At 34.5% G+C, this 15943-nt stretch overlaps 1 pseudogene; it reads right to left on the bottom strand.

The window, feature by feature from the left end:
* The window catches only part of LOC131676010 (protein asteroid-like), a 29814-nt pseudogene extending 14492 nt beyond the window's left edge, over positions 1–15322 (bottom strand).
* Between the last annotated feature and the right edge of the window lie 621 nt (positions 15323–15943).

The following is a 15943-nucleotide window of genomic DNA, read 5'->3' as shown; positions in this document are numbered from 1 at the left end:
ATTTACGTTAGTGCGTCGAAAGTTATAAAACTAAGCAAAATATGCGACAGCAGCGTTTATATTCGTCTGGATGATAGATTTTGTTGGTAGATTTTAAGGTTTCAACCGAACAAATGCTTTTCAAATCACCACTTTTTTCAGCACCTATTATTAACGGACTTTCCTATGATGAACTAGGTGCATTGAAGACGAGTTTGAGGTATTTAATATTTTTTATAGTTTAAAAAAAGTTCGCTCTTTGGTTGGGGTAAAACCGAAACGCTGCTTTTTTGGCTCTAAAATTTTCGATAACTACACAGATATAAGAGATAGAATTAAACTTGCGTTTTTTCGTGGTCAAAACAATTTCGATCACGTTTTTGCCTATTTGAAAACACTGTGCGCTGTAAAGATGGTTGTCTTTAATTGTGATTCATTACAAAAGGTTGGGGATCTTTGTGACACTTCACTTACACTATTAGCACAGCATGGTAACAGCAGAAATGCACAGAAAAACTTTTATTGTGTTTAGTTATTGTACTGCCCATAAAAGCATAAGAGTCCCATAAGAATTTTTGTCATTTTTTTGGATTGAGTGTTGAACAGGATTATAACGAAAGAATATCGTCAGAAGCAGTGTCAATAATCGATGGATTTTTAATTTTCTCGCGTGTGATGCTCCTGGCATTTGAAAAAGCTGTCGTCGATTTATGCGCAATCACTGGAAAAAGTAAATTTTGTTGTTTATCCGGCTTATTAAATAATTTGTCGTCACCGAATCTCAAATAATTTGTGTAAGAAATAGATCATTCCTTTCGAAAAATACTGGACAATCGCTAGAACAAGTTTATACAGAAGCAGAGAAAAATGGACAGAAGAGCAGTCTAGCCGGAACAACATTGTCTCAAGCGAACGAAGTTCATGAAGATTTGACAAAGTTCATCCCTAAAAAGTGGCATCAAAAGCCTTTAAGCAGGAACGAATTTCATGTTTTGGATACCGGTGAGATCGTTTCTAATATTTTCTTTGCGTTTTCTTTTTAAAAAGCATTACTAAATATACTAAATATATGCAGAATTATATAATCCCCAGCTCCCTTTTTTCGCCTTTTTACATCTCCGTCATCTATGAAAACAATTTCGGTTCCGAGCGTTTTCCGTGAGTAGATGATAGGACTATTATGAAATAAAAACGCTTGTAAGGACGTGGCCGGTGTGTGGAGTTGAGCGGGTCTACGTCATTATAGATCGTTGCGAAGTCTGATATGACAATGGATATGCTCAATTCTGCAACTCCATCTACGATTTGTGCAGGTGTTCGTGCTATGCTATGCTAAGAGTCCCATAAGGATTTTTGTCAAAAATGAGTAATCTATTGGGTTGTATTCTGTATCACCACTGAATCACAATGCACTAATAAGGTTATCAGGTTTGCTTAAAAAATATAGAAAATAAAAATACCAAAACATGGTTGTCCCATCCATAAGGCTCAATGAATATGTAAATCTTAAATAGCGCTTTTCTCGGCTTGCTCTTTTTCAATATGGGATTCTTATGCATATACGGGCAGTATAAATCTCTAAAAATCCAAAATTGGAATTTTTGCTTATCAGGTCCTATTGAAGCTTTTGCTATTTCTGCAAAAATCTTATCAAACCGAATTTCTAGTGTTCTTTTTCTTTGTCATAAATGAACTTTATCACAATGATCTTTTGTATACACCGTTGATGGTCACTTTTTCCAGAACACTAGCTCCACCTTTTAGTCACGATCCCAGACATTCATTTACTGGTGGGTTACCCCTCAGGTTTGGGAGCAATTTTTCACTAGTTGTTTGGGAGCAATTTTTCACCAGTGGCGTCATAATTTCAAATTCAGTCCAAACTGCAAATATATTTAAAATAACCGTTAAAGCGCGCGAAGCTTTGTTTTTAAGTGTTTTGTCTGTTAGTCTGTGGTTTTACTAAGAAGTGTGTCACTTATAAGAGAATGGATCTTATTAGCAGAATGAAGAGCGCTTGCAAATCTTATCTTACGAAATAAAATAACACTGAAAGGTGCGATGATGTGCGAAAGGATTGTTTGGAAATATCCAGACTAAGAAATACCCTCACGACATGATGAAGCTTCAAAAAGCACATATTTGCATCACACCTACTCAGGCATATATCACATTTTTAATAAAGAAAAATATTTTAATAAAGCGGAGAGAAAATAAATTAAAGGGGATGTCGATCTTACCCCTACAGGGTGTCGGTTTTACCCCCGTGCCTAGAAGAAGTTGCTTTGTTTTCCATGTTTTGAAACCAATAATTTTTAATTAAATTAATTTTTTAAAGCGCTGACAAAATTAAGCGTGATTAAGAATTTTCTGATGAAGAATCAAGGTAATCAAGAAAAAGAATTAAGCTTAAGGTGTCGGTTTTAACCATAATTCCCCTACAGGAAGCGAACGTGCAGTAACGAATCAGTCGTGTCACAATCTATGCGACGATAATTATTATTTTATATTTTACGAACATGTAAAAACATTTACCTACATAATTAGTGAAATGAATATTATGGTTACCGGAACCCAGTAACGTTCAACCGGAAATGAATTCTGGTTGGTAGTATTCTGGCTGCGATACAACCGATTAATTAGAATCGGGTCTGTCACTAGAGCCGGAATACGAATTAGAACCAGCCGGCATTCTAGCTGAGCTTAACTAAGAAGTTTCCTGAAATTGAATCTGGTAAATAAAAATTTTTTGGCAGCGCTCCAGCACCCCGTTGAAGAATGTTTGACGCTATATTGGATGAACTTTGTTTCCTTTCGACAAGTTTTGATTCGAGCCAACGACATCCAGCCCAAAAAAGAGCTTCGATTATTTTTAACTCTACTTGATCGGGACATATCTTGAAAAGAGATTCACATCATTGGCATTTTCCGATTTTCCCTACAAAAAGAAACTAATGGGGTTTTTCATTGAAGAACCTCTGGACGGTGGATTGCACTGGTGTTGCGTTTTCTATCAGAAGTGCAGTCCACTAGATGCGTTTCATTCCCACTTCTGCTAGAAAGTGCAAAACCAGTGCAATCCACTGCCTCAGTGTTTTTCAATGAAAGACGACATAAATTATGTAGACGAGCTTTATTTTTGAAAAGCTTTGTGAAATATTGCTTCAGTTTAAATTTCATACCAGTGAGAAATATTTCAATTGCTTCTACTATTGAACTGTAGGTGTGCTGCGATTGTCATTTTGATGCAAAGCTCAATTATCTACTGCGACCTCTACAGATTAATAGCGTAAACATGATGACAAATATTTCACGAGTACTTTTTCGAATAGACGCATCTCATTCCTCTTCTGTTAATAACTCGGCCTCAATATCATTAGTTTATCTGTATTTGTTTAAAATTAAATAGAATCCTCAGTTTTTAACAATATCACAGAAAACGTTTCAAATTTCAACGATAGCCAAGAGGAACCGGTGGAAGTGATATATTTTCAAATTGGATTTAAGGGGGGCGTCTGGTGTAAAGTGCTCAAATCGAAAGTTGTTTGTTTTACGATTTTGAAGGCAAGGGAACATTAGATCTTTTGTGTAATGTTAAGATTTATTTATACATTCATTGTGTACAAAAATATATTTTCAGTCACGCAGAGCCACACATACGAGTATTCCAAGAGTAGATGCCTGACACAGGAAATTTAATAAGATTTGTAAAACTTAGACTTGTTGTAATTTGTAATTTGTAGTTTTATTGCGTACGAAAATCTTTTAGTTTACACTGTACATCAGGTCAAGAATGTTATTACTCGATGAACCAACAAAATAGAAAAAAAGTTCCAGTTTCGGAAAATAGCTTAATGAAAACCGTAAAATCGCATATTTTAATGTAAAATTCGTTCATTATCCTTCAAAATAATAGTGAGAAAACTTTTTTCATTCAGTTTTCTGTGGTTCACCGAAAGGCTACATATATTGTGCATTCTCATAAAATAATCAGATCAATTCGTTGATTGGTTTTTGAGTTATCGTGTTCGCCAATTTGAAAAGCGCTGTTTCGAGAAAAATGCTATTAGAGGGTGTCCCACATCAAATTGTATGAAAAAAACGCTGTCGGAAATAACCCATTGGGTGTTTACTCTTGAAAATTTGGATAGAAGTAGTTTAGAGTGTAGGGGAGACCGGGGATAGTTGGCGATGTTTCCAGATTTCATTTTTTATCGCTTTGATTTATCTTTCAAAATTGAACACTTTGAATGAAAGGGTAGATTGTTGGCAACATGTCTGAATTTTATTGAAATATTTGATACATTGTCTCCATTTTTAGGGACAAAAATATGTGACGCGGAAAACCCACCAACTTATTCCAGCCCCGGGGTAAGTTGGTGGTATGTATGGGGTTAGTGGGCGGGATGCCAGAAAATAATCACTCGAATAAAAATTAGATTACATCAGTAGTCCTTATGAAATATGCTGATTGTCTTTTCAATACAAGTGTATATTATTCGATACTTGCCATCAAATTTCAGTCTCAAAATCCCGGCATTTTCTCTTCGACGCATACTCCATATGCAAAAGCAAGTTTTCGAAATTATTGAGGCGATTGGCCGAAATATATGTCTCCTGCATTGACCTGAGACAATACAAAATAATTCTCTTACTTTGGAGTGAATTCCATAAATGAAAATATTTGATGACTATTTTTGCACCGCCAACTTACCCCGCATGCGTCACCGCCAACTTACCCCAACCGCATATTTTATAAGAAATGAGTTAAAAAACCTCTTTTGTTTGTGGATAGATGCAATATCTATATGGATACAGAAAGCTCTTTTCGCGCACTATCAAAAAATATAATCATTAGGGAAATAGATTGAAAATTACCTTAAATAACACAAAATATTTAAAATTAAGAAAATTTACAAAGTATGCAGTATGCAAACACGATATCGCCGACAACTTCTGCAAAACAAAACTTTTTGCAACAAAAACACATTGAATAACGTGTTTCACGTGATTTGAGCTACACAACGACAGGCAACGCTATACGTCTAATGGCAACGGAGAACAGGGGATTCCGCCAACTTACCCCAACCGCCAACTGGTCCCGGGCTCCCCTTTTGCTTACACTATTTTTATCGCTGTCACTTTTTCAAAAATTGTTGCCGATGTATTGAAATCCACATGTGGTACAGCAACTACGCGCGGGGATTCCATGGCAGCTTAAATCAAAAGAACTTCAGCTTGTCCACCGAGATTGCGGGAGACTATACTAGCAATCCGCTTATGATAAAAAAGAAGTCGATATCAGATCAGACGTCCCCCTTAAAGGCGAAGATAAAAATTCACCAACGCTCTGCATTATATGAAAACACAATTTGTCTATTTTTTACAAGCTGGATGTTTCTGTTTTTGTCAGGACTATATTTAAATTTCAGATCGCGATTTTTGCAATAAAAAACGAGTTTAGATGTATTGAAATTCCTTTCATCTGAAGTACTGGATAAACCTTCAAGGCATCTATTACAAAGCCTAAATTTTTGTCATTTGAAATGTTTTTCCATGCATCGAATAATTTACGAGTGATCAGCGATTGAAAGATATTTAATTTATGCACTTAAAATACTACAAATTCATAAATCCAATTTATAGTTAAAAACCAAAACAATATCACTTTCGAAAAATAAAAATATGTGTTGATTATTTGTCACCTATGAACGAGACAAGCTATAATCATATGCAAGATATTACAAATTGCTTCATAATAAATTTTTGTCGAAATACAAATCCGGGCCCTCCTCAGAACTCCGGGTCCTGGCGGAAACACCTCCCCATCTCGATAGGCCTGGAAACAACTATATAAAATAAAACCAAGATGGAGAGAAAGGTGGGAACATTTGACACTTTTGAGTATTAGTATTATACTTGCAAAATTAAGCATGGTGGCCGGGGCCCTTGAAGTAAACATAAACATCCGAACGAGCATTCTGATTCTTTGGCGCACGATGAAAAGTGAGAAAAGGCCGAGCTTCACTTCGGGTCTATCGATTAGAACACTTATGGACACTTTTTACCTAGAAAAAAATCGTTTAAATTAACTATGACCGAACCGAAACAAACTTATGGCAACAGAAGGGCCCGCTACGTCAACTGTTTGTGCTTTTCTTCTTCATATCCTCTTGTTTTTTCGGCTTCATCGAAGAAAAATGACAACCGCACTCACACACAGAAAAAAATGTGCACACCTGTATCCGTCTTGAAATAAAACGCTGCAGAACATGCACTATGTTTTAACGGGGAGGGTTCATTGTATTAGTTTCAAAATAGATACTGTTTAGTTCTGAAAATGTCAAAATTTCAGATTCGCACGGTAATAACACTGTAATTTAATATGCTCTTTTTGCATATATTTACGGAACAGACCAACCTATTTTTGATAGGTGGATTAGCCAAATAGTGCTATTTTTTCGATTGATCGATTAATAGCAAATTGATTGTTTTTCACATAGTTGTTAATTGTTATGATTAGTTTAAAAGTATAGAAGAGAGTTATATTAGGTTTTGTAATTTATTTTACTGGTAAGTAACTATTAATAAATTATGTTTTAACGGGGATGGGTCTATAGCAAATTGTAACATATTGGAGCAGGAGAGTAAGCTATAACGTGACGTAGCATATTTTTACTTAAGATTATATAGTCTCCGGTCTGCAGGTTAGTCATTAGTTGTGATAGATTAAAATTCATTCGTGACTTATATTGTAAGATCTTGAAAAAAGCTGTATTTTTAATGTCACCGTGGTCGAGTCCTGTACACAACCCTTTAGTTTTTGAAATCTCGACAAACATATGATTACGGCCTAAAGGCCAACTGTCAAAATCCACTTTGAATGGAAATTCCGGACAAACCGTTACTAGTCGAACACAGTTCACAACAGTTTATGAAAGAGAAAACTGATTGGCGTGTAACGGTTTGTCCGGAATTCCCATTCAAAGTGGATTTTGACAGTTGGCTTTTAGGCCGTAATCATATGTTTGTCGAGAAATATGCAATAAATTTAATCAAAAAAGTTATTGTTAGCGCAAATTTTGCGCAGAACATGATACTGATTTTCGGAAAGCTGATAAAAAATCTTCAAAATGGGCCTAGCCTGATATGCGAGAAAGTGTGTTCTGTCATTTGAAGGGTCTGTTTTAGTTTCTCCATCTATCTATCTATCTATCTTTCTATCTATTTATCTATATATATATATATATATATATATATATATATATATATATATATATATATATATATATATATATATATATATATATATATATATATATATATATATATATATATATATATATATATATATATATATATATATATATATATATATATATATATATATATATATATATATATTTAAAAGTCAATGTTTGTATGTATATGATTTATGGACTTCCAAACGGCTTAACCGATTACCGTAAAAAATTTACACAGTAGGCAATTGTTATGGAGCGTGTTGCGTTGCGTTGTGATTAAAACCTCAACAACATGATAGCCATCATTGCCGGCCGCCATCTCCATCGCTCACGGGGAAGGATAAAGGATAAGGTAGATGATGCTCCACCTACTTAACGGAAGGACGACGATTCATCAGACTCTTCCATAGGTGTCGCGGAATTGGTGGTTTGGAAGGGTATAAGGTCTAGGATTTGCTCCAAGCAAGCGATGCGACCTGTAAAGCATATTTTATTAGGTAGTTGTTTAGTTAGTCTTCGAGTACACGATCACTCGAAAATGATCTTGTTTAGTTTTTGGTTCTTTTTAATCTCTGGGCAGCCGACCACCGTGAGTATCCTATGTTCCCTAAACAAAAGCAATTTGAACTCCACACGGCCGACCGTGGGAGTATTGCCGAGAAAAGCTAATCTTATCTGCGTAATGGGCCGGATCACTATTTATTGCAAAATATTTAGACAGAATTCGCTTTTCTTCTCTACGATATATTTATTGGGTTTGCAAAATTGCCGAGTGATAACACATTATACAGGCAAAGAGTTATGATAGCGCGAGATGTTATAAATCAAGGAAAGTATTTATTATTTTCCATATCGTATTGTTTATGGAATACAAGTATACGAGCGATAATAACAAACACTGAAGGGAAATATAAAGGATTGTTAACCTGATGCATGGGTTTGTTAGCAATAATGGAACTTGAAATTAGGTTAAAAAAACAGACGCGGTGAATTTTCAATACGCATTGACCCGTGATCATCGATACTAGTCAGAATAAAGTCTTATTGGGTCTAATTTCCGAGCAACTATTCATTTTTACGGCAATGTTTTCTCGACTAGATCTGTTCGCAGCCTCTCATTCTGCTAGTATCTGCAGAAGGCTGATAGCACCCAGTCGTCGCCGGTCTAAGGACCAAATGTCATCAATAGACTTAGACTCGCGTGGAGGCATGAGATAGGAAACTTGTGAGAATTTTGTTATCCCACCGTTTGACGACCGGACCGTGTTTGTGTACTATTGATTGGGGATTATCAGCCCGCCAGATGGCGCTTCGGAAGAAATTGTGTTTTACTCCTATTTCGTTGAAAGTCGTAGCAACGCGCGACGTGTATTAGCTAGTGATTTAAAAGAAAGGAATAATCAGCCAATAAGTGCACTGAACTTTGAAATATTGTACCAGGCAACCCATTCATCCGAACCTTCTGAATTTATGGCAAATAAGTTAACTTTGTAATATTGTGTAGTATAAGTACAAAATATTCCAAAATAGCCTTGGGACGAAATTAAATGGTAATTGTATCACTTTTTTCGCCTCGGCATCACTGTGCGTCATCTTTACCAGGAACTGGGGTAAGTTTGTGAGATTTCAGCGTCATATATTTTATCTATAATGAAGAAGACATATTAATAAAATTTAAAAATGTTACCAATGTTTATGGACGAGTTCTATTTTGCAGGATCTTCCTTAATCAAAAAGATAAATGAATAACTTTCCTACTGAAACTTTTATTAATATGAGAATGATTAAACAATACGTCGTACTAAAAGGCGTTATTTTCCATAAAATCAAAAGTAAGTCCATTAAATCATTAAAACATTAAAAATTATAGCTGTTGTTGCAGACGAATGGAATGCGATTTGCTTGTGTTGAAAAATCTAGAAAACTCTACTAATTCCAAAAGTATCTATAATATTTTTTTTAAGTTTAAATAATTATATTATTAAACAAATTGCGGCTGGTTTTCTTTATTTCTTATACTACGTTCACACTACGAGTTAAAACATGTTTTAACGCTATGTTGATGACATTTTTCTTGTGGCTAATTATTAAGACGTGCTATTACTCTGTAGTGTGAATATAGTATTAGACACTTAATTAGGTATATTTTATTATTTCATTATGTTAAATAAAACATCGTTGCTGTTTACCATACACACTGCATAATGTGACTTGTTCTCCATAATTTCCTGCTCGTATGAGGCAAATAAAAAACCAAATGAGTACTATAAAATCATTAATGTCATCAATCAGTTCTAAATTATTTGTTTATCACTCACCCACCACTTTCACGCGAATGGAGCTGCTTTGTCTACTACCGCGAACCGGACCCATATCGGTAGCTGGCAGTAGTGTTCAGATTTGAATCAACTAGGTGTCACACCTTCCCAGGATCGGCTATAAAATGTTAATGCAAATCAAATAGTAAGGCATAATATACCTGAACGAGGATTGTCGGAACTCACGCTAGCACCAATAAAGCACTATACATGTGTGCGGTTTAGATTTTTGATTAGATGATTAAGTTATCATCCAAGGCGGTGAATGATAAATATTTATTGCTTTGGTAGTGCCAATATATGCCAACTATAATTACCATTATTAAGGCGATCAAGAAAACCATAGCCATACTGAAGTATATGGACACGCGTCAAAAGCAAAATACACACAATGCAGGAAAGGGTGTTTCAAGGAAGGAACGGTTGAATGCATCAAATGCACTTCATCAATTATTTACCAGAGTTTATGATTTGGATGGATAAATCCGAAGTTTATGTTCAACTTTAGTTCTGTCTTATGCAAATTGGAAACGAACTGGTAGCGACTAATTCACTTTGTTATAATTATGCCGAGGGGTCCAAACTAGTGCTATAATATTCTATAGCTTATTATTTAGCTCCTGTAGTCTTTATAAAAAGTCAATTTACCCTATTAACAAACAAAACAAGGGCCGGTAACTCAATTCCCAAAATTTGATCGTGAACCCTATGTCCAGAGATCCACTCTATCTAATCATTCATAGAACCTTAGTTTAGCAATTTCCGTTAAGATAATCCCTAGTTTTTTGCAGTGACTCATAAATTGTACACGAACGCTTTTGTTGAAAAGATTGGAGAGCTAATAAATGTAGCCGGATCTTTTAGTTGGAGTTGAAGTCGTTCAATAGCCTCCCACGCTTTACCGTTATTATTGTTGTATACAGGCCAGGTCCATAACATGCTCGGAAGAATGGTAACCATTTAGTGTTAATCCAAATTGAATGGGGAACAACCTGATAATTTGGTTATTCAAATCAAGAAGTGTAAAGTTGTTTTGGTAGCGTCGCGACTGAGTAAGATCGGTATAGTTTTGAATGGCTATAGCATTTGTATTGTATTTAGCATTAATAATAATCACTAACTCTCATATCTTACAGTTTTAACGGATGCATAGGTGTGAAACGTGTCTAGTTTCGCAGACTGGGGATCAATTAGAACCGGCTTTCTGTGTCGGCAGTGGAACCGTTTTCTCCCTTTGGGCGACACCGTGTGGCTGTCAATTAGAGTAATTGTGTGGTGTTGAGTTGATTAATTATTTGGCGCTGTTAATAACAAGTTTTTCGTTTTTTCGTGAACTTAGCCTTCAACATATTTTAATGCTGTTGCATTTTAAATTACATAGACTTGTGATTACTGTCTTGTTGCATTTCAAGTTGTGCTATAACCTAAGTCAGCATATATTTAACAAAAGAATAGATTGCATAATCGACAGTTTCAGGATACACCAAAGCTATTCTCGCGAATTTCTGGAAAGATAATGAATAAATTTTCTTTGAATTTTGAGCTATCTTGCTTTATGAATTATGTACTTGTAGTGGCATGTCCCATAAGAAATCAAAGGGGTTTGCTGCAAGTTGAAGTTCTTATTTGGAACCGAAATCAGCATTTGTATCATTATTGGCACATGTGTCCCTATAGTGGTCCGGGCAGCTTTAAATATACATCAATTGGTTAATACGCAATCTTGATAGTTTTTCTATTTAATAGGGATTGGAAGTTTCCATATAACATATTAATATCGTCCGTAGTTCTCTCCATTGATTTTTTAACAAAAGTTTTCCAAGCATGCGACTATTGGTAAATCGGCCCTAATGGATTTTCTGTAAATAGATAAAGAGATTTTCTACATCTTCCTTCCGCCAACAAAAGTTGAGAATCTTGCGTCCGAAATAACCAAATATATTAACGACTGAATGATAGCCATTCCTTTCGTCTACCTATATGTAGGTGTTTTTTCCCAAGACAGTTGGGTCTATATCTGGACAATATCTTATTCAATGCAACCACTACTTAACTTCAAGTCATTGCCACCCGTGAGTCCCATAACCTGCCACAGCTGACGAATCCACAATACCATACGATAGTTTATGATATAAGGTTCGCTGCGAAAAGGCGTCTCTTCAATAATTTATAAACCGCTGAATCGGATCACTTCGTCCAGTAAAATAATTACGCTGGTTTGTTCTGATTGGCAGACTAGTGGAACGAACAACGAAACAATGCATTCACTTTAGAACTTGAGAACCGGGCGAGTCGCATTGTGGACGAATCTGTCGTCTCCACCAGGGCAGAACCTGCTTTTCGATATAGTGGGGAAATGAGATTTGAAACGAAGCCACATTTTTTCCTCTTTTTTTATCGATTAACAGAAGCGATCCTGATGACTGGTTCTATTCCGTAGCAAGATACGTTAGTTGGACCAGCCCTCTGTTAAATGAGTATTAAGATTGCTGCTTTGTTTATGGAATTCTTTTTCGCTAGGTATTTTAGGAAAGGTCCCTAGTTTGACGGGTTGATGATGACGTGGCTACAATTGATTGGACTTCGTGAAAGAGGTTTCTATGATGCTTTGTTATTATGTAAACGGGTTTACCTGGGAGTGGCACATTCTGCCTGCCACAGCGTATGCTAACGTTAGCTTTCCGATTGTATCTAAAAATAACCTAATGATTATTATCCTGTTTTCCTGCTACCGAAACCAATTCCATCCAATTTTCACACATTGCGAAAACATTTGGTTAGTCGAGGCTGCAGTTGAAAAAAATAAGCACACTATACTACCCATGGTCGCAAAGTTATCCGTTTTCTATGGGATTTCCTATCTTTATGGGACTGATATGCGATTATGGGCAGTATATTGAATAAAAAATAACATGAAAACCATGTTATTTTTATAAGTCATATTATTTGCAGTCATAAATGCAATTTTCATTTTGAATATGATTCTAAACGCCATTTTAAATTAAAACGTCCAAAAGCAAACATTTTCTGAAATATAGTAATTTTCGAGATATTTTAACTTGTTTTAACAACGCAATTAGGAGAACATGGGGAGACTTGACTAGGTTTTCAGCTAAACCTGCATAACACTTAAAAAAAATTAATCTCTCAAAACTCATTGAGATATGATGTGCGAAGGTTTTATGCATGTTCATGATTTTTTGCAGAATTTTTAATTTATTTTTACAATAGTTATACAAGTTTTTCTGCGCACGTTTTTTTGGTCCAGTCTCCCCACTGCGGGGAGACTTGACCAAGGCCTGGGAAGACTTGACCAAAAGAATATTGAAAAATCAGAACAAAAAATAAAGACATGAAACATACTGTAATCTTTTTTTTCTATTTTGTTAAGATCCTTAGGTAGCAGTAAAAAATATAAATGGATGGCGTTTCATAAATTTCGATTTTTTAAATGCATTTTCTTTTAAGGATTATCTGTACTGCTTACACTGCATGTTCACACGTTACGAAATTACCCATATTACTGCTAACTTTGATTCCTAATACTAAAAGATAGAGACTGATGTTTTCGGTGAGATTTTTGTATGACGTGATTACCATTAACAGTAGGTACCAAAGCATAGTAAATATCAGAAATTTTGTATCTTTCTTCAGCTTATTACCACTTGGTCAAGTCTCCCCATAAAATCTTGGTCAAGTCTCCTGAACATTGGTTCTTACGTTCAATGTCGTGCAAATTTTAGTAATAACTATTCCAATGTTCCGAATAATGTAAAATCGTTACACTACTTCATAAGGAATAAGATAAGATATAAGTACTTTAAAAGTAATTTATCAATCGAGTAGCTATGTCCATACAAAGCATGATAAAAAATTACATTATTTAACTCAAATTTTTCAATTACGGAATATTTTTTATAAAGAAAGGACTTTTCATTCCAAACTTTTAAAACTTTTTAAGGGATGGAAGCAAGCATAAAAATATTTTTGAAAATTTTTAGGAACCTAATAGAATACCTCATAGCCATTAACAGAATTCTGCGCTTGGTCAAGTCTTCCCATGTTCGCCTATATTGTTTTATAACGACCTTTTCATAAGATATTCGCGTTTCTCTATGAACAGTGAAAAGTTTTTCAAAAGGCCAATAACATTTTCTGTAACTTTCCCTATGACATCAAGACGATATTGTAAATCATTTGAAAGCAATATGAAAACAATCAAAATATGATTCAACTATATAGGTTGCATAATATTTTGATTGTTTTCCTATAGCAGTCAAATTGTTTACCATATCACCTTGATATCAAAGAGAAAGTTACAGGAAAATTTTATGGGCCTTTCGAAAAAACCAATTGTTTATTATGGAGAAATGCGCATCACTTATGGAAAGGTCGTAATAAAAAATATCTCGAGAACTACCATATTTCAGAAAAATTTTGGTTTGCGTTTAGAATCAAAAGGAAAATTGTATTTTTGACTGCAAATAGTATGAACTATAAAAAATTGTCAAAAGTTGTTAGGAGAACTTTTTTATTGTAAACTTATTCATGATCAAAATATACTGAGAAAGTTTCTTTTATGTTTTTAAAACGATAAAGTAACATGGGGAGACTTGGCCAGGTTTTCAGTTAAACCTACGTAAATATCTAAAAACGTTTTCAATCCTTCAAAACTCATTTAAATATAATGCGCAGCAGTATTGTGCGTATTCATGATTTTTTGCAGAATTTTTGGTTTACTTTTTCCAAAGTTTTAAAAGTTTTTCGGAGATGAGTTTTTTTGGTCAAGTCTCCCCACCGCGGCACAGTAGTCGGAAACGCCAAAAACGTGAACTTAATTCACTAGAGGCCAAACCATCGAATATATTCACAGAGTGTCTTTGGAAGAATTGTTTGTATGAATATTCCCCATAATCTGATAACAATTGAAAATAGGCATGGCTTACTATGACCGAACTAAAAAAATAACTTTTTATACTGACGACGTAGAAAGTTGGTGTCTTCGACAAAGTTTTGGAAATGCTCATAGTGACGAATATTGTTGAAGAACTTGACCTTATAGGACTAAAGGTTATCGAGTTATAAGGCGTTTTCTATGGCAAACCCCTTAAATCTAGTTTTTTTTTAATATAACTTTTTTCATTGTGACTTTTCGTGCAAATTATGTTCAAGACAAATCTGTAGGTATCAAAACTACATAATATTGTCGAAGACTGTATGTAAAAATACTCATTCGTTTCAAAGTTATTGAAGATTTTTATATTTTTTTACACCAACTTCAACTACGTATAAGAAAGAAAGGTGCAAACCAAAATGCACAAACAGGCACTTTTTTAACTGTTTAAACTATGCACAATAAAGCTAAGAAGGTTTGGTGCGTGGCACTCTACAACCCTATGAATAGGGTAAGCTTACTTTATCGTGTTTTTTGACTTTTTCCATACAAAAATAAGCAAAAAAAATGTTTTTGATTTTTTTACCCCTATTTTTTAAATTTTTAGTTTGATATTCAATTTTAAGTATTATTTCAACTTATACCTGAATAGTTCAGATTTTTTAAACGTGGGAGCAAAAATGTGAAGTTTTTAATATCATTAGAGATCTCAATCAAATATTAGATATACTCAAATAGACATGTCATAATGAATTTAATGCTCACAAAAGGATTTTTTTGCTGATTTTTGTGCGGAAAAAGTAAAAAAAAACATAATAAAGTAAGCTTACCCTATTCATAGGGTACTAGAGTGCCACGCACCAAACCTTCTGAGCTTCATTGTGCATTTTGGTTTGCACCTTTCTTTCTTATACGTAGTTGAAGGTGGCGTAAAAATGTAAAAATCTTCAATAACTTTGAAACGAATGAGTATTTTTACATACAGTCTGTGACAATATTATGTAGTTTAGATACTTACACATTTGTCTTGAACATAGTTTGCACGAAAAGTCACAATGAAAAAAGTTATATTAAAAAACTAGATTTAAGGGGGTTGCCATAGAAAACGCCTTATAACTCGATAACCTTTAGTCCTACAAGCTCAATTTCTTCAACAATATTCTTCACTATGAGCATTTCTAAAACTTTGTCAAAGACACCAACTTTCTACGTCGTCAGTATAAAAAGTTATTTTTTTAGTTCGATCATAGTAAGCCATGCCTAATTTCAATTGTTATCAGATTATGGGGAATATTCATACAAACAATTCTTCCAAAGACACCCTGTGAATATATTCAATGGTTTGGCCCCTAGTGAATTAAGTTCACGTTTTTGGCGTTTCCGACCACTCGGGGAGACTTGACCAAGAGAATTTTGTAAAATAAAAACAAAAAAATATGGCATAAAACATGCTGTCTACATATTTTTATATATTGTCGAGATCGTTAAGTACCAGTAAAAAATATAAA

This window comes from Topomyia yanbarensis, chromosome 1 (assembly GCF_030247195.1).
Source record: "Topomyia yanbarensis strain Yona2022 chromosome 1, ASM3024719v1, whole genome shotgun sequence".
In the NCBI taxonomy this organism is placed as follows: domain Eukaryota; kingdom Metazoa; phylum Arthropoda; class Insecta; order Diptera; family Culicidae; genus Topomyia; species Topomyia yanbarensis.
Note: the sequence above shows the minus strand (reverse complement) of the source record. Positions and strands in the feature narration are given on the sequence as shown.